This window comes from Narcine bancroftii, chromosome 5 (assembly GCF_036971445.1).
Source record: "Narcine bancroftii isolate sNarBan1 chromosome 5, sNarBan1.hap1, whole genome shotgun sequence".
In the NCBI taxonomy this organism is placed as follows: Eukaryota; Metazoa; Chordata; class Chondrichthyes; order Torpediniformes; family Narcinidae; genus Narcine; species Narcine bancroftii.
The window spans coordinates 168,237,676-168,262,205 of record NC_091473.1 but is presented as its reverse complement, the minus strand read 5'-3'; the positions used below and the strand labels follow the sequence as shown (position 1 = coordinate 168,262,205).

At 47.2% G+C, this 24,530-nt stretch overlaps 1 protein-coding gene across 6 annotated transcripts in view; it reads right to left on the bottom strand.

Annotated features, from left to right (window-relative positions):
• LOC138764158 (ERC protein 2) overlaps positions 1-24,530 on the bottom strand; it is an 871,420-nt gene that overhangs the window by 211,598 nt on the left and 635,292 nt on the right. The gene's annotated exons all lie outside the window — the stretch shown is intronic.

Sequence of the window (24,530 nt, the reverse complement as noted above, 5' to 3'; positions counted from 1 at the left end):
AGTGGGCCATGTTTAAATACTTAATGTCTGCACCACATTCTTAGTTTTAAAAGTGGTTTGAAAAGAATGACAACTCCTAATAAGAGCAATCTGGTGTTTGAGGGGAAAACAATCCAGGCAACACCAATATCCTGAAAAAATAGTTCTTCAACTACATCACTGATACTGGCTTGTGTTAAAACATATTGGACTGCTACTTTATTAAAATCATATGTAAGACATGTGAAAGGGAAACAACAGACATATATTTGGCATACAGCAGTAATGAAACAGCGAAAGTACTACATAAATGTTACGAAGGCATGCATTTAAATCTACTGAATTTTATCTACTGTTAAAGAAATAAAATAGCCTTATAGAGTTCTGCAAAAGTCTCACTTAAAATTATAATAGCATAACAATCGAGTCCACGCTGCTGAAGATCCAGCTGCGCTGGGTGGGTCCCGTCTCCAGAATGGGGGACCATCGCCTTCCCAAGATCGTGTTATATGGCGAGCTCTCCACTGGCCACCGTGACAGAGGTGCACCAAAGAAAAGGTACAAGGACTGCCTAAAGAAATCTCTTGGTGCCTGCCACATTGACCACCGCCAGTGGGCTGATATCGCCTCAAACCGTGCATCTTGGCACCTCACAGTTCGGCGGTCAGCAACCTCCTTTGAAGAAGACCGCAGAGCCCACCTCACTGACAAAAGGCAAAGGAGGAAAAACCCAACACCCAACCCCAACCCACCAATTTTCCCCTGCAACCGTGTCTGCCTGTCCCGCATCGGACTTGTCAGCCACAAACGAGCCTGCAGCTGACGTGGACATTTACCCCCTCCATAAATCTTCGTCCGCGAAGCCAAGCCAAATAAAAATAACAATTAGCAGTCTGACCATGCACCGTAGATTTATTTTGAGTTTTTACTGGTGTGGAGGAAAGCTCTCTGAAATTTTGTGGAATCTGCACGACCTTCTTTTTCAACTTTCTCCAAAATATCAACCACCCCTCCTGGAAGATCTTGCTGCAAATGAGTCAAGTTATCTTACCTAACATCCAATAAACATGGACACTTGTGTGCTAAGTAAACATGCGTGGCAGCTACGAAAAAAGAGGGTTCATAGCCATGTGATACCCAATGAAAGCCAGGGCCTTTTATACATTATGAACATGGATGCAGAGCCAGGCAAAGTCGGGGTTTTACTGTTCAGAAGAATTTTACATTTAAATTACACCATAAAGATGCTCCTTCTCCACCTGTCATGATTTTGCCGCACTGTTGAATTACGTGAAACAAAAGCACTACATGGTAAAAGTCCAAAATTCCGAATGCCAGAAATCTGGCCCACCTGAGAATCTAGACTTCTTGAAAACTCTTGGCTTTGGTGTGAACTCGTGCATGTGCATGGGCTATAAATGCACAGCGGCAACAAGCGACCACATGGAAGTTGCAGAAATGTTAGAAAAACATATTTTTTGTACAGGTACATAATCTTTTATCTGGAACCCTTGGGGGTCAGTGTGTTCCGAATTTCGGATTTTTCCGGAAAGTCAGATTTAAGCCCACCAGAATTATGCTCCTACCCCCTCCTATCCACGCCTACCCCCTTCCAGTCGCGCTGCCGTCTCACCACCCCCTCGCCTGCCTGACTCGCGCTGCTGGTCTCTTGCCCGCCCGACTCGCGCTGCTGGTCTCTCCCCCTCACCCACCCGACACGTGCTGCTGGTTTCTTCCACTCGCCTGCCTGACTCGCGCTGCCGGCCTTTCCCCCTCGCTCGCCCAACTCGCGCTGACGTCTCTCTCCCCACTTGCCGGATTTTGGAGCTTTCCGGATTTTAGATATCCGGATAAAGGATTGTGTACTTGTACAGAGAAACCTCGTTAGAACACGATTCGTTAATCTGCGGAATCACTTATAGCGCGGGTGTCTGTCGACCCCAAACATTGATTTTAGGATGCCAGGCTAACAGTGGCTAACAGCCACAAACTCAAGAATGGACTCTTATGGCCCATTTACAAGATGTGTATGTTAATATGTGGAGTTTAAAGGTCTTATTATAGGGTTTGAGTCACAATATTCTGTTTTCCTGCTTCCTGAATCATGACCTATATGCATCTGTTCTGCGACTCGGCTATAACACGGTATGAAATCTTGGACCCCAACTACCGCGTTCTAATGAGGTTTTACTGTACTTTGTATTTTATATGAAAAAATATTTTTTTAATAAACTATCAAAATTTACTTTTTAATTCGCCATAAATTTGAATTTTAAAAGTACTACCCAAGAATCCAGAAAATCCAAAAATCCAGACTGATCCAATCCCGAGCAGTTCAGATTTTAGGACTTTTACTATATCTTATTATTATGGATTAAACCCTGTTTATTTCTCAACTCATGACTGTACTCATTTATGAACTGTTTGAGCAGACAAATTAAAAGAATGCTTTAAAGGACCAGAAAGCAAATTTTCATTAAATGAAAAATGGAAAAAAAATGAGAGGAAGCATGATGGGCCTAGCAATTAGCGCAATGCCAACAACAGTGCCATCAATCAGGACCAGACCGAGTTTTGAAGCCCATGCTGTCTGTAAGGAGTTTGTACATTGTCCCTGTGTCTGCGTGGGTTTCCTCCCACCGTTCAAAATGTACTGGGGGTGTAGATTAATGGGGTGTGAATTGGTGGCACGGACTCGTAGGCCGAAATGGTCTGTTACCGTGCTGGATGACTAAATGTAAAAAAAAATTTAAAATAAGTGACATTAGGTAGCTGCTCTTATTCAATTGTTGAATGAAAAGTGGCCGAAAAACCTCAAACACCATATGACCTGTTTAATGGCATAAAATAAAAATCTATAAATTCTATAATTATCACTGCAACCCCCATTAATCATAAAAAAATGAGGGAAAGAGGAAATATAATGAGTTCTTTTACATGGAGAGGATTATTTCTTAATAAATGACAAATTGTAGAATTAAACTGTAAATCTTTAATTTGCATATTATGATTTGAATTTTTGTCCATACTCAAAGTAGTGGTGCAACCAGGGATCAAGGAGGCCTCCTGTGAGGTTGTATCAGAATCAGAATTTCTAGTCATGAACACATCACAAAATTTGTTGCTTGTGGCAGCATCACAGTGCAAACCTTTATATAAACTACATTTCAAAATAAATAAAATGAGTGCATGAAAAGAAAAAGGTAGTGTCTGTAGCTCATTGGTCATTCAGGAATCTGATGGCAGCGGGGAAGAAGCAGTCCTTGTGCTGCTGAGTGCTCGTCTTCAGGCTCCGGTACCTTTTCCCCGATGATAGCAGAGTGAAGAGGGCATGGCCTGGATGGTGGGGGTGCCTAGAGGATTGACACCACCTCTTATCGATGTGCTCAATGGAGTGAAGGCTGGTTTTCGTGATGTCGCAGGCCAGGGATGAGGAGGTGTGACAGAGAGTAGGCAGAGGGGCATGGGGAGGAAGCTACATCAGAAGAGGCCACTCGCTGTCTCTGATGGGACTTTTTAAATTGTCTTTATTTTCTTTTTTCCCTTTTTTATGATAAAGTGGCATTGGAGTGTGGCAACTCTGAGCTAGCTTTGAATGGCGAGTAAAAGACAGCTTTTCACTGAAACTCATGAAACATATGAAAGTAATAAATTAATAAATCTAAATCTAAATAAATAAGTCAAAAGTTCCATTTGAAATCATAAACAATTTACTTATATCACTATTTCAAGTTTAACATTTGTTGCTGAGATTGTTCATATGTAGAATTGGACATTTTGAATTTTCAAGCCAATTTTGAATTCAATCTAACAAGTCACTGTGGCTCCCATATTTTAATCTTGTGGATGAGCCAACGTCGAGGGTCCTTGTCAAATGCCTTAATGAACTCTACGTAGACAAATTCCAGTTCCCTACCCTTAGAAATCAACTTCATCACCTCCTAAAAAATCTCAAATGTGCAAGCCATGTCCTGCCTCACACAAATCCATGGTGACTATTCCCTAATAAATCAATGATTTCCAAATGCAAGTAAATCTTATCCTTTAAGAATTCTCTAAAGTGGCTTCTTAACCACTGCTCGAGGGCATCCTGGCTGGCTGCATCACAGTGTAGTATAGTTGATGTACAGCATTGGATCGGAGGTCAATCCACAGGACCATAAAAGCACCCTGGAGGATCACTGGGGACTCCGTCTCCCCCATCAACATGATCTACCGGGATCAATGTTTGAAGAAGGCTCGCAAAATCATTAAGGACCCCTACCACCCTGCACATAGCATCTTCCAGCTACTCGATTCTGGAGAAATACAGGAGCATCAGAGCCAGAACCACCAAGCTGAGAAACAACTTCTTCCCACAGGTAATGAGAATGCTGAATGATGGATAACCTGCTAATTCTGCTCATACAATCCATCCGATAATCTACTATTGTATTATTTAAAAATATTCATTTATTTTTATATATGTACTAGTAAATATATGTGCTATGCCTTTATATGCATTTGCACGTTTTTACACTGAGGACTCAAGAACATGCTCATTGGCCTATAATTTGCGGGATTATCCCCATTTCCTTCTTAAAGGAACGACATTGGATTCTTTCTAGTCCTTTGGGACTTCAAGTCTGGCTAGAGAGGAAATAGGGAATTCTGTCAAGGCCCCAGCAGTTTCTTCAACAACCCAAGAGAGTTGGCATCAGGCCCTGGGGACTTAACCACCTTAATATTGTTCAACAGACCAAACATCTCCCACTTCTTGATATCACATGCACCATAATATTTACATTTCTTAATTCATTTTTTTCCCTCTCATATGCCACCTTAAGTAATCCCATACTAACCATAGAAAACTTCTGGCCTTCTGTGGCTAGAAAGGGATTGCATTAAGTGGTACATGAGTGGGAAAGAAAGGTTGAGAACCACTGCCTTAAACTGTTCTCACTCTCATCCATGTCCTTCTCCTTGGTGACTATCTAACGTAATTCCCTGTCCACTTCCTCTTGATGCAGGCATAAATTCCCTCCTCTGTCCTTGAGTGGCCACTCCCTTCCCCCAGCTACCCTCTTGATTTTAATTTATGCATAAAATGCCTTGGGATATCCCTTAATCCTACTCGCCAAGAACATGTCTTCAAATGTTTCAACTTGTACAACAACTCTCACAAAACCCCGACAAGGATCTTAAATCACTTATAATTTGACACAGTTTTTGTTGAAGCAACTTATATGCAAATACTCCAACTGTGCAAAACATCCACCGGGACCAATTGAACAAATAAAGCTCTCAACAACTTATTCTGGAAACAATTACTTTGTCTCTTGCAGAAAGTAATTTGAAGTCCTATGCAAAAATTGTATCAGAGGGTTCATTACCTCAAGACAAATCTATGCAATAGTTTTCTACCACTCCATGAAAGTTTCAACTCTTTCTACATCCAATCTTCTCTTTCTTTCACCCTGGGCTTGTACATTTTCCACGTACAACTTTCAATGGTCTTGGTCTCAACACTGAACATTTGTCTTTGCAACATTCAGACTGTCCTCAAAGTTACTAAATCCTACCTCACGGTGAGCTCTACTTCTTCAGTAACTCCTTGCATCAACTTCCTTGGGGTTTTATTTCATTACTAAAAGAACGAGATGTACCTTTGATGTTCATCACTGGCATCTTCTAAATCTCTTCCTTATGTGATATATTTTAAGTCTGTGATAAACTACATACATCAAGGCCCCAGATTTAGATTGACTACAGTTCGACATTCATCACCATCATCCCCTCAAAACTAATCAGTAAAACTCCATGACCTTGGCCTCAATACCTCACAGTGCAATTGGTTCCAGGATTTCCTCACCACCAGTATGGATTCACAATAGGGCTGCGTACGTGGTCCCCTGCTCTACTTGCTTTACGTCTATGACTGTGTGGCTCGATACGACAATACCACCGTAGTGGGCTGTGTAAAACGGAGTAGTAAATCAGCATGCAGGAGGGAGAATGAAAACTTGGCTGCATGGTGTACTAAGAACAACCTCTCACTACAACTGTGTGGCTCAGTTTGACAATGTCGTCAAAAATACCATCTACAAATTTTCCAGCGATACTACGGCAGTGGGGCTGTTATAAAGGATGGAGATTGAAAACGTGGCTGAATGGGGCACCAACAACAACCTCACACTCAACGTCACCGAAACTAAGGAGCTGAATGTTGACTTCAGGAAGGGAAAGCCAGAGGTGTACATCTCAGTGATCATTGTGGGATCAGAAGCGGAGAGGGTGAGAAAATTTAAGTTCTTGGGATCTTTCCTGGACCCAACACACCAAAGGCATCATGAAGAAAGCATGTCAGCATCTCTACTTCCTCACGAGTTTGCGGAGGTTTGGTATGGCACCAGAAACCCTGGCAAATTTCTACAGATGTGTGGTGGAAAGTGTGGTGACCGGGTGCATCACGGTCTGGCATAGGGCCATCAATAACTCTGAGCGTAAAGCCCTCCAAAAAGTAGAGGATGTAGCCCAGGACATCACAGGCAAAACCCTCCCCACTATCAAGAACATCTACGGGAATGCTGACATTGGAGACCCACACCACCAGCACACACTCTGTTCTCACTGCTGCCATCAGGAAAGAGGTATTGGTGCCACAAGACTCACACTACCAGGTTCAGGAACAGCTGTTCCCCCTCCACCATTAGACTCCTCAATGGCAAGCTCAATCAGGGACTCATTTAAGGACTCTTACACGTGCACTTTATTGATTGTCTTTTTGTTCTCTCTGTATTTCACAGTTTGATTACATTTGTTATCTGTATACAGTTCTTTATTTGCTTACATGTATACCCTGTGTACATTTTTTTGGTCTGTGGTAATAATGCATTGCCTGCAGGAAAAATAATCTCAGGGTTGTAAGTCATATATGTACTCTGGCAATAAATTTGAAATCACTCAGTGAGAGGAGATGGAGGCAGAGGGAGACTGGTTGGGCCTGATGTTGAGAAAGAAGCAAACAGCTTTGAGATCTTCAGTATGGGGTGGGGGGGTGGGATGGGGGACGGAAGGAGGTGTGTAGAGTTGGATGTCCATGGGTGAAATGAGGTGGTCGAGCTCAGGGAACTGGAAGTTGTTAAAGTGATGGAGTGTGTATCAATAATCTACCACATATGTGAGCTAGCTTTTTCTTTTCTGACCTCCTACTCATATCTACTTGCTTGTTGGCCTGAGCTCCTCCCCTGCCCCTTCTCTCCTTCTCCCCCACCTTCTATTGATGGGACTGCCTGCTTTTTGCTCTCACCTTGGTTCAGGCCCAAAATGTTGATTTTATATCTCTCCTTCCAATGGATGCTGCGTGACCTACTGAGTTTCTCCACTCAATTATCACTAAGACCACGGAGCTAATTGTCAACTTTGGGAGAGGAATACCAGAGGTGTATAATCCAGTGATCATTGGGGGTGGAGAGAGTGAGCACATTTAAATTCCTGGGGGGGGTCACTATCTCAGTGGACTTTTCCTGGACCCATCATTCTAATGCCATCATAAATAAAGGACATCAGGGCCTCTACTTCCTCAGGAGTTTGCGGAGGTTCGGATCATCATTGGAAAACCTGGCAAACTTCTACAGATGTGTAGTGGAAAGTGTGCTGACAGCCTGGTGTGGGGGCACCAATACTGACAAACAAGCAAATTCTGCATCCTTGCATTACAAGACTTCTATTTTTAGGTGATCAACAAGAATATCAGAAATTTGATCCTAATACTTGGGGAGATGTTTGCAGCATTTTGTCAAAGAGGGCCGCAAAATCTTTCCACTAATGCAACATTAAAAAAAAAAATACAGGACATATTGGAGGCAAATGGAAAAATGGATGTTTAATATTTACTGTAATGCCAAAGGAAATTATCTCATGTAGACCCTCCAACCGTAGCTTTAAAATGTTTATGTTATTAAATATTGCATTTATTTTTTATTCTCCAGTCCAACTTCGATTATTAAAAATCGAATTATCTGAAACACTCATTTATCCAAAAAAGTTTTGGACCTGGAAGTAACGTCTATTCGCCTCTAAAAAAACAATCAGAAATCCTCATTTATCCAAAAATTTATCGGAGCCAAACTGACCTCACAGGTTGAAAGAAAATTAATTCAACATGAAATTAGAGCAACGATTGTCCTCGTTTCAGGTAACTCCCTCCCTCTCTCTTTCCATTTCTTGTTTACCTTCCCCTTTTGACTTTTCTCTCCAACTCTCCCTCAAACTGCGTGCCACTGTCTCCCAACCGCAGTCAGAAGAATCTCTTGTCCCAGAATCATCAAGGTGAGTGGCCTCCTGGGCAGGAGTGGGACCTCAGGCTCAGTCCCATTCCTTCCCCCTTCTCCCCTTTCTCCCTCCCTCCTCCTGTCCCCTCCTCTCTGTCCTTTACCCTCCCCACTTTCCTCCTATCCCTTTCCCTCCCTCCGGCACACCGGAGCTCCCAACACTGACTCAGAACCCCCCCCACCCGGCCTACTACTGCACATGCACACTGAACTCCCCGATGTATGTGTGCAGTAGGCTGAGGGTAGGGTTTAGATTCTGAACTCAGGCATTGGGAGCTTTGGTGACCGGAGAGCCCGATGCCCAACTCTGAACCCTTCCCTCGATCTACTACTACAACACACACACACACACACACACACACACACACACACACAATACAGGCTTTGGGAGCTCCAGTGTAGGCTGAAGGGAGGATTTGGAGTCGGGCATCGGGAGCTCTGGTGAGACCATGGCATCTGCCGCAGAGGCAGATGCCATGGTCTCGCAGTTCACAAATATGCAGTGGAGGAGGGCTGTGCGGTCAGGGGCACTGCTGGAATAAACCTTGACCCCAGGTAGGAGTGGGAACCTCAGGCTCTTGGGCAGGAGCGGGGCCTCGTTGGGGAGGTGTTGGCAATTGTTGGCAGCGGATGGGAGGGGGAGTGTGTGCAAGTGAAGCCTGGGTCTGTTTCGGGTTCCAACATCGAGAACCAGGACAAGAAGCTGGAACAGCCCCTGCTGGAACAAGCCCACAGGGAGATAAGAGCCTCCTGACTTGCCAGTGGGTGTTCCACAGGCCTGGGGATCGGCAGCAGCATCGGAGACATGTTGGGGATCGACGGCGGCGGTTAGGAGGTCTTGGTGATTGGCAGTGGCCAGCATTTTTTTTTTAATGCTTAAAATACCTTCTTTTGTTGTTTGTGTTGTTGTTTAAACATTGACCAGTTATCCAAAAAAAAAGTTTATCCAACATCTGACCATTTTGGATAATTGGAGTTGTACTGTACCCTGTAAATAACCCACTTCAGTCTTTTCACATCTTCTTTTGTGTCTGATTTTCTTCTTCTGCAACTAAGTAGGTTTCCCTTAAATTTTCATTTTATTATAAATCTTCTCACGAGCTTTCAAATTATTTCATTCTCTATAACTCAAGGGAGTTTGTTGGAAAGAAGGGAATATAAAAGGAAATGAGAGATACAGGGAAAAATAAGGGAGACGGAAGGTGTGGAGCGAGGGGCAAATAATATTAAGCTTTAGTAAAAAAAATATTTCTGAGAGGATCTGAGAAAAGACAAGTCGAAGGAAACTGCAGAGGAATCGAAAGTTGAAGGTGTGAATAGAAAACCAAAGAGAGAAAGACCACGTACAGGTATTCCCTGACTTACAGCCATCCGTGCATACGACCAAAAAAACATTACGCTTTAATGGTGAAAGTTGGTGCCTGTCTATGGAAAATAATGACTCTGGCTGGTGATCAACCTCTCACGAGGGCTTTCCTTGGTGGCCACCATGCTGTACTTGACGAATGGAAACATGGATACAGAGCATTTTCGACGTGTCCTTTTCCAGGTATGACTGGTCAATCAGAACGGAACAAGGACACAAGTTGAGGAATACCTGTAATGCAGGCTGTCAGTTCAACAGATAAGGTAATAAGAACAAGAATCAAAATAAAGGCTAAGTATTTATTGTTGAAGTTCTCAGATTATGAGCTTTCGTACTTAGCACAAGAATTTATTAAATTGTATGAGTACTGTTCGACTCATAAATCTGGCAAGTGAATCGGTCAGTTTACCCATCTGAAACACAAATCAAAAGAATAAAGATTTAAATATTAAAAATACTGAATGATTTAAAGTCATGTGCTGTGGAATCATGCCAGTAAATCGAAATCGAAACAATATGGAAGTAAATTTCATCCTTCTGTGCCCTGGGGAAAAACTGTGCTGAAAGTTAAAATTGATCCATCCTATCGATGTCCCACCTGGATCTCCTCCTCTTTAACCTGTTTCCTCAGCAGGCAGTAAATGGGCAAACCAAAAGCCAGTGAAATGCTTCTCGGACTTGCAGATGTAAGCAAGCTGCACCTATAGTTTTATCTTGCATTAGGTTGGGTATCATACCAGGTGAAATCAGTAAGAATGGGAATAGACATTAGTACATTTAGAATGTAATATTTCCCTCAAGTCCAGACCAGAAATTCTCTGCCAGGGCTCACATGAAAAGTATAAACCTTATTTGACATAATCGCCACCCCACCTCCAGTTTCAAACTGTGAAGCCATTCCAAAAGCCCCTTCCCCCAACTTCATTCATTCTCAGTGGGTTTGCAGTCAGTTTCCTGGCACCCAAACTTCCACTCCAAGCCATAGCCAACTTTCAGACTATTTTGGACAAGTAACCAAACGCAAATTTATATCTTACGAGCTGGTTACTGGACCCTCAAGTTGTCGTCATCAGATTTGTCCTAACCCAGCAGAGAATTCTCCCATCAGGATCATTCGAACTGGCAGATGGGAAAGAAGTCAAGCCCAACAAAATTGTTAAAGTACATACAGATTGTAAGAAGTTTAGTACTCATGTTCTGGCTTTTATAATTACAAAACAGTTTTGCAGATGTTAGAAACTATGTTACATTTCGGAAACAAGACCTGGCTAAAATACTGAATGGCAGCTATTTTATGAATACTGGATTTGAAGATTTTACAAAGCATGTAACAGCATAGGATAAAACACTGTACAATCATAAAATGAGTATGTAATGTCTTAGAGTCAACTATACAGTGCCGAGACAAAAGTGGTAGGAAAACCTGCCAGTTATCATCTATCTAAAGAGATTTCTGTGCACGAAGATTGAAAAATATTGGAGGAGCTCCACCTGCCTGTGGTATTGTTTTACATGTTGAGAGATGGGTAGGGAGCATCTATTGTATCATGAGTGATAAAAATTTGATCATAAACTGAGGTTTGTATTTAAAATTATGAAGGGAATAGATAGACTAGACATGAGTAGACTCTTTCCACTGAGGGCAGGGGAGGCTGGAACAAGAGGGCTTGAGTAAAGGGTAAGAGGGCAAAACTTTAGGAGAAATGTTAGAGGATGCTTCTTCACTCAGAGAGTGGTGGCAGAATGGAAAGATCTTCCAGAAGAGATAATTGTGGCAGGGTTCTTTCTGTCATTGAAGAGAAAGTTGGATGTGTACTTGGATATGAGGGGGTTGGAGGAAATGGGCGGAGTGTGGGAGGGGGAAACTAGTGGAGTGGTTCGTGTTAACCGGCATGGACTTAAAAGGCCGATATGGCCTGTTTCCATGCTGTAAAGTGTCATATGGTTATAAAGTGCTCAGGAATTCGAACAAACCATCTTGATAAGTTTTTAAGTGCATACAGCCCAACTCTTGGCTGAACAGTTGGAGATGTTCTCATGGTGGTTTGAAGGCAAAAGGAAAATAGTATTCTTGCTTGAAAACCACCATGAGAACATCTTGAAGCAAGCACTACCTTCAGTCATTGAAAACAAAACCCGAAACCTGGGCACAGAAATGCTTGAGGAACTCAGTCTGTCTTTCAGCATCTATAAAGATAATATTACTGGCTTTTCAGGCCTGAGCCATCCTTCAAGGTATAAGCAAAAGGCAAGCAGGCATCCGAATTAAAGGCTGGGGAGAGAAAGGGGGAAGAACGGGAGGGGGAGGGGTACAGACCAGCAGACAAAAGGTGTCTACTGGATAATGATAAGACAGGGGTGAGAAACCTATGGCTAAATTTATCTGGCCTGCGATCTAAATCTATCGAGGTCACAGGCCTCCGGATCTGGCCCATGATCTAAATTTATCTGTGCCGCCGCTGCCCCCCACCCTCCCCCTCCGTCTGACACCCTTCAACCACCGACTCGCCGTCTGGCCCATGCATAGTAAAAGAAAGGGTACACCCCCACCCCTCCACCGCTCTTCCCCTGTGATGAGAGAGAATTGAATTTTGGAGACAGAGGGAAAAAGGAAGAGAGACAGGGCTAGAGGAAATGCCCGGAACATTTGTCTGCTGGTCTGTACTCCCATTATTCCCCCTTCCTCTCTCTAGCCTTTAATTCAAACACCTGCCTGCTTTTTTTTGCTTATACTTTGAAGAGGGTTACTCAGGCTCGAAATGTCAGTAATATATCTTTAGCTCCTTTGGACGCTGCGAGACAGGCTGAGATCCTCCAGCATTTCAGTGTTTTGACTACCATCGTGGCATCTACAGACTTTCGTGTTTCATTCCACCTGAAATTTGGAGACTTGCTCTACTTTATAAAAATTAAATTAAACTGCAGTTATGCTTTTAAACTTCAGAACTGATCAACTTGAACACAGATGTAAACATAAGTGAATCCACCACATTCTGTACAGTGCAGTTATCCATATGGTAGGGAAGATAGTAAATGGTCTTATTGCTTTTGCAAATAATGGATTTTCCATTAATAGTCATTTCACTTTTTAGTCCTGTTAAATACTTTGACATTTGTCCAGTCAGAAAGAGCAGTTATTGAGAACAATGCAATAAATTCTTCACCAAAATGTCACCACTGAAAAAAGTAACTTACAACAAGTGGATGTGTGCTGAGCCCACTGCTCTACTCATTATACACCCATGACTGTGTGGCCAGGCACAATTCCAATGCCATCTACAAGTTTGCCGAAGTCACCACAGTTGTTGGCAGAATCACAAACGGCAATGAGGAAGTGTACAGGAGGGAGATAGATCAGCTCGTTGAATGGTATAGGGCAACAAACGCGCTCAACATCAGCAAAACCAAGGAGATGATTGTGGATTTCAGGAAGAAGTCAGGGGAACACAACCCATTCGTCATCAAGGGCTCAGTAGTGAAGAGGGTCAAATTCCTGACTGTCTGTCCTGGAGCCTCCACATTGATGGAATCACAAAGAAGGCTCACCGGCTGCTATACTTTGTGAGGTGTCTGAGGAGATTCGATATGTCACCAAAAACTCTTGAAAACCTTTACAGGTGTACCGTGGAATGCATTCTGGCTGGTTGCATCACTGCCTGGTGTGGAGGCATCAACCCTAAGGACAAGAATAAATTCCAGAGGGTTGATAACTCGGCCTGCGACATCACAGGCGCCAGACTTCACTCCATCGAGGACACCTACATAAGGTGGTGTCTTAAAAAGCAGCCTCTATCCTCAAAGATCCCAACCACCCAGGCCACACCCTCTTCACTCTGCTACTATCGGGGCAAAGATACAGTAGCCTAAAGATGAGTACCCAGTGGCACAAGGTCAGCTTCTTCCCTGCTGCCATCAGATTCCTGAATAATCAATGAACCATAGACACTGCCTTACTTTTTGAGCACTTATAGAGGCTGCTACACAGAATGAAGCATAACACAACCACGTTGAAGGTTTCAAACGAACTGTATATTTAAACTTCGCATGCACCCCTTTAAAGGCAGCGTGAGCCCTGTTCCCGTGTCAGCGGTGACGTCACCACACTTGCCCAAGGCGCGTGCCCTGGTTAAGCCACAAGGCACAAAGATCCCCCGATGGCACCAATTACTCGCGGCTGCCCCACCGGTGTGGCAGTACAAGTGGGGCTGGTTCACCACGAGGATGTGCATCGCCACACAACCCCCCCCAAACCGGTTTATGCATTTTGCCGCTTCGGCGGCCGACCTCGTCATTTCGCCTGGGCCGTCACTACTGTCTGGCTATGGTCCAGGTGTGTCGACTGTGAATAACTCCCCCTTTCCCCCAATGTCAAGGGTGAATGTCTTGCCTGAGCACTACAGGTCTTTGTAGGGGCCTTCGTAGGGGCGCTGCAGGGACGCAGTGTGGACCTCGCCGGATGAAAACTAAATCAGCTGTGGTCAGCTCCTTGGGGACGCAGGACAGGTGGCTGCCATGGTGGGTCAGTGGTGGGGGCGCTAGTGAGGTGAGCTTACCTCGCAAGTCTGCCAGCAAGCTCTGTCTCTCGGTCACAGAACCAATGCTCGAACGAAGAACTCCCCGGGTAGTGACAGCGGTGCACCGTAGACCAACTCCACAGACAATACCTGTGGTCTTCTTTCAGAGCCGTTCTGATGCCAAGCAGGACCCAGGGCAATTTGTCCGTTCAGTTGGGGTCGGTGAAGCAAGCCGTGAGGGCTGACTTTAGGTGCTGGTGGAAGTGCTCCGCTAAGCTGTTGGCTTGGGGGTGGTATGTGGAGGTGTGATGGAGCTTGATCTCCAAGAGGTTTGCCAGCTGTGAGCAGAGGGCGAATATGACCTGGACACCCGTCACTCATCATGTGTGCCTGGACTCCGAACCTGGTGATCCAGTGGATGAGTAGGTTCCTGGCGCAGGACTTGGTGGAAGTGTTTCTCAGCAGGATGGCTTCCGGCCACCTCGTTGTGCGGTCGACCATGGTCAACAAATAGCAGGCACCCCTGGACACTGGCAGGGGCCCCACAAAGTCAATGTGTATGTGTTCGAATCTCTTGGCCATGGAGTCTCTGGAGGTCTGACACTGCGTGCAGTTTCTCGCCATCTGGGCTACCTGTTTCTTGAGGCCGTGCCACACAGACCATTCTGCCACCTTGCAAACCGAGGTCTTGACTGAGGGGAAGCCAAGTCATGGACCATGCTGAAGGCCTGCCGTCTCCATTGCGATGGGACTACCGGGTGCAGCGAGCCGGTGGAGATGTCACACAGCAGCGTGTCAGGGCTGTCCGGCAGTTTGAGATCCAGGAGCTGGAGACCCATGATGGCGGTGTGGAAAGCTTGTGTGTCTGCATCCTCCTTCTGCACCTGCGCTAGCTGGGCGTAGTCCAAGTCAGGGAAAAGGCTGTGCATGGTGGCCCTTGAGAGCCCATCTGCAACGACATTGTCCTTACCTGCTCAGTGTCGGATGTCGGTGGTGAACTGTGATACATAGAACAGATGCCACTGCTGGGGTGCCAACTAGGGATCCTTTGACATTGCAAGGGCCTGCTTGAGCAGTTTGTGGTCAGTGAAAACTGAGAATGGACTGCCCTCCAGGAAGTACCGGAAGTGTCTGATGGCCAGGTATACGGCCAGAAATTCCATGTTGAAGGTGCTGTATTTCAGTTCCGGGGGGCAGAGGTGCTTGCTAAAGAAGGCAAGCGGGCTCCACTGGCTGTTGACTGATTGCTCCAGGATGCCCCCAACGGTCGTGGCTGAAGCGTCCACTGAGAGTATGGTGTGGGCATCCGGCTGCAGGTGGGCTAGTAGGGTGGCATTCACCAGGGCACCTTTTGTCGTGGTGAAAGCGTTCTCGGCCTCTTCCGTCCATTTCAGGGTTTTGTTCTTGGCGGCGATCAGTGTGAACAATGGCCGCATGATGCGAGCTGCCCCCGGGATGAAATAGTGGTAAAAGTTGACCATGCCGGTGAATTCCTGTAGACCTTTGAGGGTGTTGGGCTTCGGGAACTGGCGTACGGCTGCGGCCTTCTTGGGTGCTGGAGCGGCCCCATCCGCAGAGATGGTATGGCCCAGGAACTGCAGGGACTGCTTGCTGAACTGGCACTTGGCCACGTTGACCATGAGGCCGAACTCTACTAGACAGGTGAATAGCGCACAGAGATGGACCTTGTGCTCATCATGGTCCTGAGTGGCGATGAGGATGTCGTCAAGATAGATAAAGGTGAAGTCCAAATCCCTGCCCACTGCATCCATCAGGCGTTGAAATGTCTGGGCTGCATTTTTAAGGCCAAAGGGCATCCGCAGAAACTCAAATAGGCTAAACGGGGTGATGATCGCAGTCTTGCCAATGTCATCAGGGTGGACCAGGAACTGGTGGTAACCCTGTACCAGGTCGACCTTCGAGAAAACCTGAGTGCCACTCAAGTGGGCCGTAAAGCCCTGTATGTGTGGGATAGGGTATCGGTCCAGCGTGGTCATATTGCTGAGGTGACGTTAGTACCCACATGGGTGCCAACCCGCGGACGCCTTAGGGACCATGTGGAAGGGGGAGACCCAAGGGCGATCTGATCTGCAGACGATCCCCAGCTCCTGCAGTCAGAAGAACTCCTCCTCTACCAGTTGCAGCTTCTCGAGGGTCAACCGCCTGGCCTTGGCGTGGAATGGGGCCCTGAGTTGAAATGTGATGGTGGACCCCATGTTGGGCTATGGCAGGAGTGAATCGTGGCTGCAGGATGAAGGGGAATCGCCGAGCATGCGGGAGTACTTGTTCTTGGTGGTGCTGATGGAAGCTATCCCCGGGCCGCACGCATCTGTGTAGTCAAGGCAGACGATTGAAAGGTGCAGGCATGTACCAAACATTTGCCTTTGATGTCCACCAACAGGCTGTGTGCCTGGAGGAAATCGGCTCCCAGCAGTGCTGTGCACACAGAGGCTAGAACGAGTTTCCAGCGGAACTTGTCCTTGCAGATCTGGATCTGTGTGCTGTGTATGCCAAAAGTCTTGATGGAGGACTCGTTGGCTGCCCGCAGGGTTGAGCCCTGTGTGCGGGTGTGGGTCTCAAGGGTGGTCGGGGGGAGCACGCTCAGTTCTGCTCCGGTGTCTACCAGGAAACGTCAGCCACTGGACTTATCAATCACATGCAGGTGGCTGTTCGTGCGGGCAGCCGTTGCAGCCATTAATGGCGGCTGACTGGTCATTTCCCTGGAACGAACAAGGCTGCCTGCACTTGTGGGCTTGGGCCCCCCAGCATTGATGATGGAAATACCAGGTGGGGTGGTGTTCTTCTGGTTTGTGCTTGGGGTCGCTTGCGGCCGATTGGGTCCTGGGCAGGAGACCTGACTGCGGGCGGCCTCGTTTTCTCGCTTGGTCCGCCAGAGGACGTCTGCGTGGGCCACGACTCATCGTGGATCGGAGAAGTCCTCATTTGCCAGCAGGAGTTGGATGTCCTCCAGCATCTATTCGAGGAAAGCCTGTTCAAACATTAAGCAGGGTCTGTGGCCCTCTGCTAGCACCAGAATTTCATCCATGAGGCCAGATGGGGTTCTGTCACCCAGACCATCCAGGGGTAGGAGCCTGGTGGTGTGCTGCCACCGGGAGAGGCCGAAGGTGCTGAGGAGGAGGTTTCTGTGAGCGAGGTATTTACCTTCCTCCGGTGGGTCACGGATGAGGTCATCCACCCTGGCCGCAGTTTCTTTGTTAAGTGCGCTCAAGACGTGGCAGGACATTGTGGCATCTGATGTGATGTGTCGGGGGCAAAACTGCACTTCCACCTGCCTGAACCAAATGGGTGGTCAATGCATCCAGAAAGGTGGGGGAGGGTGTTCTACCGCGTTAATTGCTGGGCAATCCATATCGGGAGGCCAGAAAACTGTCTGGACTTGCTGGGGTCACCAACGTAGTGACTGCTACACAGAATGAAACACACCACGACCACGTTGGAGGTTTCAAATGAACTGTTTATTCAAACTTCGCGCGTGCCCCTTTAAGGGCGGCGTGAGCTCCGCCCCTGCGTCGGCAGTGATGTCACCATGCTCACCCGAGGCGCTGCCCTGGCCTAAGCCACAAGGCACAGAGGTCCCCCGACGGCACCATTTTCTTGCTGCTGCCCCGCCGGTGTGGCGGTACAAGCAGGTCCAGTTCGCTGTGAGGATGTGCACAACCACACATTATTGTTTTTTTATAGTAATGTTGTAAGATGGTTATAATAAGAATGTTTGCCCTATAATGCTGGCACAAAACACTGAATTTCATGACTTGATTATGACAATAAATTCTGATTCATGCTGATAGGCTCCTTGTAGCAGAATTGTGACAATGCCCCTTTAAAGTCATTGCTTTTTGGCTGTTAAATTGGGAGTAAAAGCAATGGGAACCAAGTGTACCCTAGCTAAATCCTGGCTCATTTACAGCCTATTTTATGTTTGGATCAAAATTTCTGACAACCAGATAATTCAGATGATTTTTAGATCTTTATTCTGGATGCCTTTGATCACGTTATGTCTGATAACTTCTACTTCGAGAAAGATCCAGTTGACAACTTCAACCTCGAAAGAGCAACTTTAATCTGGAGCAGTCAAACCGTATTTACACATACAGAGGCTTGCCTTCCCCCTCAGTTGTTTCTGCCCTTACACACAGCATGGCCTCCCAGCTATATACAAGGCACACAGGAAGTAACCCCCTCCCAGCCTCACATTACAAAACGTCTCCCCCTTCAGAATCAAACATGCCCCAAATATAAAGAGTAATGGTGTCATTAGCTTGCGTACTCCTAAAACCTATAACAACATCACAGCAACACTTTAATAATATAAAAACATCTTTTAAAAAAAAAAGTGGCAGATTCACATTCAGTCTACTAAAGAAAATCTGTCCAAAGATTCAGTCTGTCAGGATCTGTGCACGACCCCGATGACTCAGTATGCACCGCTGACGAAGGTGATTTTGGGTGGATCTGGTGTCGGGGTCATAAGAGGGGTCTCTGTGTCTGTGTGGGAATGTCCATCCTTTTCAGGGGACCCCAGCCCATCTGCTAGTGTCTCTCTCTCTTTCTCTCTGACAAAGTCAATGGGGGACACTCTTCCATAGTAGTCTGTCTCACCATTGGGACACCCATGGAACTATCCTCCCCTTAATATGTATGATGCAAGCACACGTGGTCCTGATGTTTGTGGAAAACACATCCGTCAGTCAGTTTAATAACATAGGAGACGGTCGCACTCTGCTCAGGAATAACCCCGGGTAGATATTCCTGATTATTTCTCACATAGACATCGTCATCTGGTTTTAACTGTCTCTCTCACACATGTTGATCATGTCCCTCCTCCTGCTTTTCCTGCTTTCTCTCCACTCTTGCCTTCATGCCCGAGTGCAGCAGGTCCAATCTTGACTTGGCCTACGACCCATCAGCATCTCCACTAGAGTGCGTGCAGTGGCAGACTGTGGCATAAGGCGGTATTTAAACGTGAAAACCTGTTGCTAAGATAGTCTCCTGTCAGCGCTGCAGGTCTTCCTACACTGTCTGAACAGTCCGCTCAGCCAAACCATGTGAGGCTGGCTGGAAAGGAGCATCCGAATAGGATGAACGTCATTCTGCTGCATGAACTCAGCTGGTAAACATCAAGCCATGATCGATGACCAGAGGATCAGGCAGCCCCTGCACCTCAAACACTTGCCTGAGTTTGTCCATGGTTGAATGGGCTGTAATGTTGCCCATGACGTGAGCTTCTATCCATTTGAAATACACATCCACCATTACTAGAAACATCTTCCCCATAAAAGGGCCAGCCAAGTCCAAATGTAGCAAAGACCAGGGGGCAGTCTGGCCACTCCCATGTGTGCAAAGGAGCTGCTGGTGGTATTTTCTGATTGATCTGACATTATGTGCATGATTTTACCTTGTTCTACAGATCCTGCTCCATTCTTGGCCACCAGTTGTAGGATCTCGCAGAGCTTTTTATTCGAGACAGCCTTGGATGAGTCTCTTGAACATCCTCCACAATCTCTGAATGGCCAGAGGGAGGCACGATGACCCTCGCGACCCCCCCCCCCCAAGAAAATGCAGCCATCCTGCAAACTCAATTCTGTCTTACATTTGGTATAAGGCTTCAGTTCTTCTCTTTCCACAATACTGGGCCATCCTTGTAAAAGGAAAGTCTCAACTTGAGATAGGACTGGGCCCCTCTCTGCCCACTGCCTTACCTGAGTCACCTTTATAGGTGTCTCTGACAGCTTTTTCCATGAAAACAATGTCCCTGAAGGCACATATGTAGCATCTGGTGTCTCAGATAAAGGTAGACGACTCAGCGCATCGGTGTTTGCATTATCCCCACCTGCTCTGTACACAATAGTGTATTGGTAGGCTGACAATAGGAGAGACCAACACTGTATCCTTTTTGAGGAATGCATTTGGTTTCAGGGGTTTATAAGCTATTTAAATTGTGAATGCACGTCCATGGAGGTAGTGATGAAACTGTTTGACCGCAAAAACAGTGGCCAGACCTTTTTTGTCGAGCTGTGAATATCCCTTCACAGCAGTCACTAGGGTATGTGAGGCAAAACCAATAGGCTTCTCTGAATGGTCCTCCATTACTGCCCCTATTCCACAGGGGGAGGTATCACATGAAAGGTTGATCTTATCTGGGTCATAGTGAATCAGCAGCTTCGCTCAGTGCAGGAGTTCTTTTGCATCCTTGAAAGCTTCCTCCTGCTCTTTGCTCCACTGCCACTTCGGGCAATATTGCAACAGCTTGTACAGTGGGGCCAAAATCCTTGAGAGGTTAGGAAGAAACTTTCCCAAAAATGATTTAAGTTCCACGACGCCCTTTGGGCTTGGGGCCTCCTTGATAGCTCTCACTTTGTCCTCCACTGCGAAAAGCCCCTCAGCTGTGATCTTGTGTCCCAGGTAGGTCACACTCAGCACCAGGAACACACATTTGCCACATTTCAATAGCAGCCCTGCATCTGAGAGCCATCCTCATTGCCAAAAATACGTGGTAACTTCTACATTGAGAAAGAACCACTTGACAACTTCAAGCTCAAAAGAGCAACTTTATCTGGAGCAGCAAAACCATATATACAGATGCTTGTCCTCTTCCTCTGTTGTGTCTCCCCTTACACACAGTATGGCCTCCCAGCTATATACAAGACACACAGGAAGTAAAGAAGGCAGACAGGAAGTAAACCCCTCCCAGCCTCACTTTAAAAACAGCTCACACTACAACATTATGAAAATTAGTTATAACAAAGGCAAAATGCTTCAAATAGAATAAAAGACAAATTAATTAGAAGTATTTAGTGTAACAAGTTGCATTTGAGTACCTTGCACTTCAATGTAATGAATACTTATTTAAGTTACCAACATATTTTGAATGATGTGCTGGTTTACATTACTTGCAATCTTAGGATATATAAATGCCATTTTATGAACCATTTAACTGTAGAATGCAATTTTCCCCATTTCGAGACACAATTATGTACATAATTCATAAGCATGGAGTCCTAAAGATTTCTTGCCATCCTGACAATATTTTTGCCCTTCATCCTCCAAAATGTACAATTGGCACTTAAAAGGTTTACAGTTTCCTGAGCCCAAAAATCTCACTTTCCCATTGGATTCCAATCCATCTGGAGCAGGATGGCCCCAGGGCCATTTGTTTCCTCCTTGATAACCAATCTCCTCCCACCATCAACATTCACCATCTGTCTCAACTTGAATTATTGCTTCTTTAATGCTATTCACTTGCTCCAAATAAAATGTGTTGCCTGCAGGAGACCACATGGATGTCTTTGCAGTATATGTGAAATGATCTTTGTCTGTACAGGTCCCTCCTCTCATCTTTATTATAGATCACTCAGATCTGCAATTTAAAAACTGTTAATCTTCGAGTCTCCCTTGATCATCCTGTGGTGGCCTACTGCAGAGGGCAACCTCTGTACCTGCAGGAGTGTAAGGGGTCAGGACAACACCTGGCCAGCTGTCAATCAGTCAGCCTGAATGGATCAAGCCCCACCCGGTCGGATGTCAATCACCCTCTGGGATATAAGCCTGCGCCGGCCTCCCAAGGCCTCACTCAGAGTTGCTGCAGCCACAGCCAGTCTGGCTCTGTGGAAATCTTTGTGGATTAAAGCCTGTTGTATAGTCTTTATCTTTGCGTGTGTCTGATTCTGGCTAACAGCACACCACAATTTAATCCACAAAATTTTCCCACGGCGGCTATGGAAAAACTCCTGTGCACAGGGAACCTCGAAGTCAACCCATGCCACCCGGAAGCCCAGACATGCTTTGAGATCTGGCAGCACACAGTCGAGGCAACCATCGAGGCACACGAGGGTGACATCTTGGACTCCGATCGGAAGAGGTTGGTCCTACTCCGGTCAAAGCTGGGTCCCCGTGCCTTCCAGGTAACCAAAGGCTGCTCCACGTACAAGAGTGCAATGGACACTCTCAAGAACTTGTACAAGCCCCCCATGAATGTGGTCTGTGCAAGGTACCTCCTCAACACCCGAGCCCAGCAACCCTGGGAGACGGCTGAGTCTTACCTGGGACACTTGCGAGAGTTGGCCCGACTGTGTCTGGCTGAACCTGGGGTAGGTGTAGAGGAGGTTGAGAGGCTGATCCGGGACGCCTTTGTCCGAGGGCTACTCTCGATGGCCGTCCAGCAGAAGCTGCTGGAAGACAACATCTAGCCCTAACCAGGACTGTGGAAGTGGTCCAAACCCTGGAAGCAGCAGCCCTGCATGTCGAAGCCTTCGATTCCAGGTTCCCCCAGGCTCCCTCATGGCCCTCACATACTGCAGCTGCAGCCCAAGGCTGAGCTGGGGAGGAGAATGTCGCTGCAGCAGGCACCCGGCGCCCCTGTAAGTAATGTGGGTCCTGGTGAGGGTCAGACCGATGATCGCACCAAAACTGCCTAGCTAGGAACCAGTATTGTTTCTGAGGCGGCAAGAAAGGCCACTTTGCAAAAGTATGCTTCTCTAAACCTGCCGGCAGCTTAGCGGCCCTCTATGACCTAACCACCTACCCCGCGGACCCCACCACGTGCACATGCCAGGCGCCATTGTCCCCACGACGACTTTCCCATTCCCCAAATTCGAATGCGCAACATCTGGCCCTGCCAGTGACCATCACAGCGTGTACCCTGAACATCTGCACCAGCCCCCCCCCCCCTCGCTGGTGCCACTCACTGAGAACTACAGTGATATCACTTCTGGTTCACAGTGTGACGTCACTTCCGGCTGACGTAACGAAGTCACTGTCACCAGCCGTGATGACATCACTTCCCCTGGCGCAACAGACACGGCTGGGGAAGGAGGCCAGCCACACAGCAGCCCCCCATGAGCCACCGCCATCTTGGGTCAGGCAGCGCCCAACACGGAGGGCCCCCGACAATGTTGAGATTGACGTGGTCAACACGGGGCCACCCTACCGACGCTACCCATGCCTCCAGTGCCATCAGCTGCTGCACGCTGCACCCAATGACCGACGGCAGCGTGGTCAACACGGGCAATAACCAGGCCATCCTACTGACGCTTCCCACACCTTCAGAGGCCATCGGTTACCACATGCTGCACCTCACGACCGATGTCGACATGGTCAACACGGGCGATGACCAGACCGCCCTACCGACACTACCCACGCCTCCGGGTGCCATCAGCTGCCGCACGCCACATCCAGTGACCGAAGGCAACGTGGTCAACACGGGCAATGACCAGGCTATCCTACCGACGCTTCCCACGCCTCCAGAGGCCATCGGTTACTGCACACTGCACTTCACGACCGATGTTGACATGGTCAACATGGGCGATGACCAGGCCGCCCTATCAACGCTCCCCATCCCTCCGGATAGTGACAAGTCCGACTCTGAGATGGTCCTGGCCACCACCACGCTGACCAGGGACATCCCCCATGATCTCGGGCGCTCGATGATGGGCGTGCGAGTCAACGGGCAGGTAACAAAGTGCCTGTTGGACAGTGGCAGCACCAAGAGCTTCATTCACCCGAGCGTGGCCCACTCCCTAAGGTTAAAGGTACACCTCACCACCTGCTCAATCGCCCTCGCCTCCAAGGATAAGACCCTCAGGCACTGCTCGGTTGATATAACGGTAGGAGGAGAGACTTACACAGGATTCAGACTCCTGGTCATGCCCAAACTCTGCGCACCACTCCTCCTGGGCTTGGATTTCCAGTGCCACCTGCAGAGTGTCACCCTTGCCTTCGGAGGGCCCCAACCTCTACTCACATTGCACAACACACCAACCTACCAGCCCCGGCCAACCTGCGGCCTCTCCACACTGCGCATCAACCCACCGGCGCTCTTTCCACGTCTTGTGCTAGACTGCAAGCCGAACACCGCCAGAAGTAGATGCTATTGCGCTGCAGACAGGGACTTCATCAAGGTGAAGGTGCGGCAACTCCTGGCAGAAGGTGTTATAGAGCCCAGTAACAGCCCTTGGAGAGCCCAAGTCCTGGTGGACAAAGGGGGAAGTAAGCCGAGGATGGTCGTGGATTACAGCCAGACCATTAATTGGTATGCCCAGCTGGATGCCTACCCCCTGCCAAGGATCACCAACATGGTCAATGAGATAGCCCGCTACCGGGTTTTCTCCACGATTGACCTGAAGTCAGCGTATCACCAAATCCCTATCCACCCGAAGGGCAAGCCCTACACTGCCTTTGAGGTGGACGGGCGCCTCTACCAGTTCCACCGGGTTCCTTTTGGGGTCACGAACGGGGTCTCCATCTTCCAGCAGGAGATGGATCGCATGGTAGACTGGCACAAGCTGAAGGCGACGTTCCCATATCTGGATAACGTCACTATCTGCGGCCATGACCAGCAGG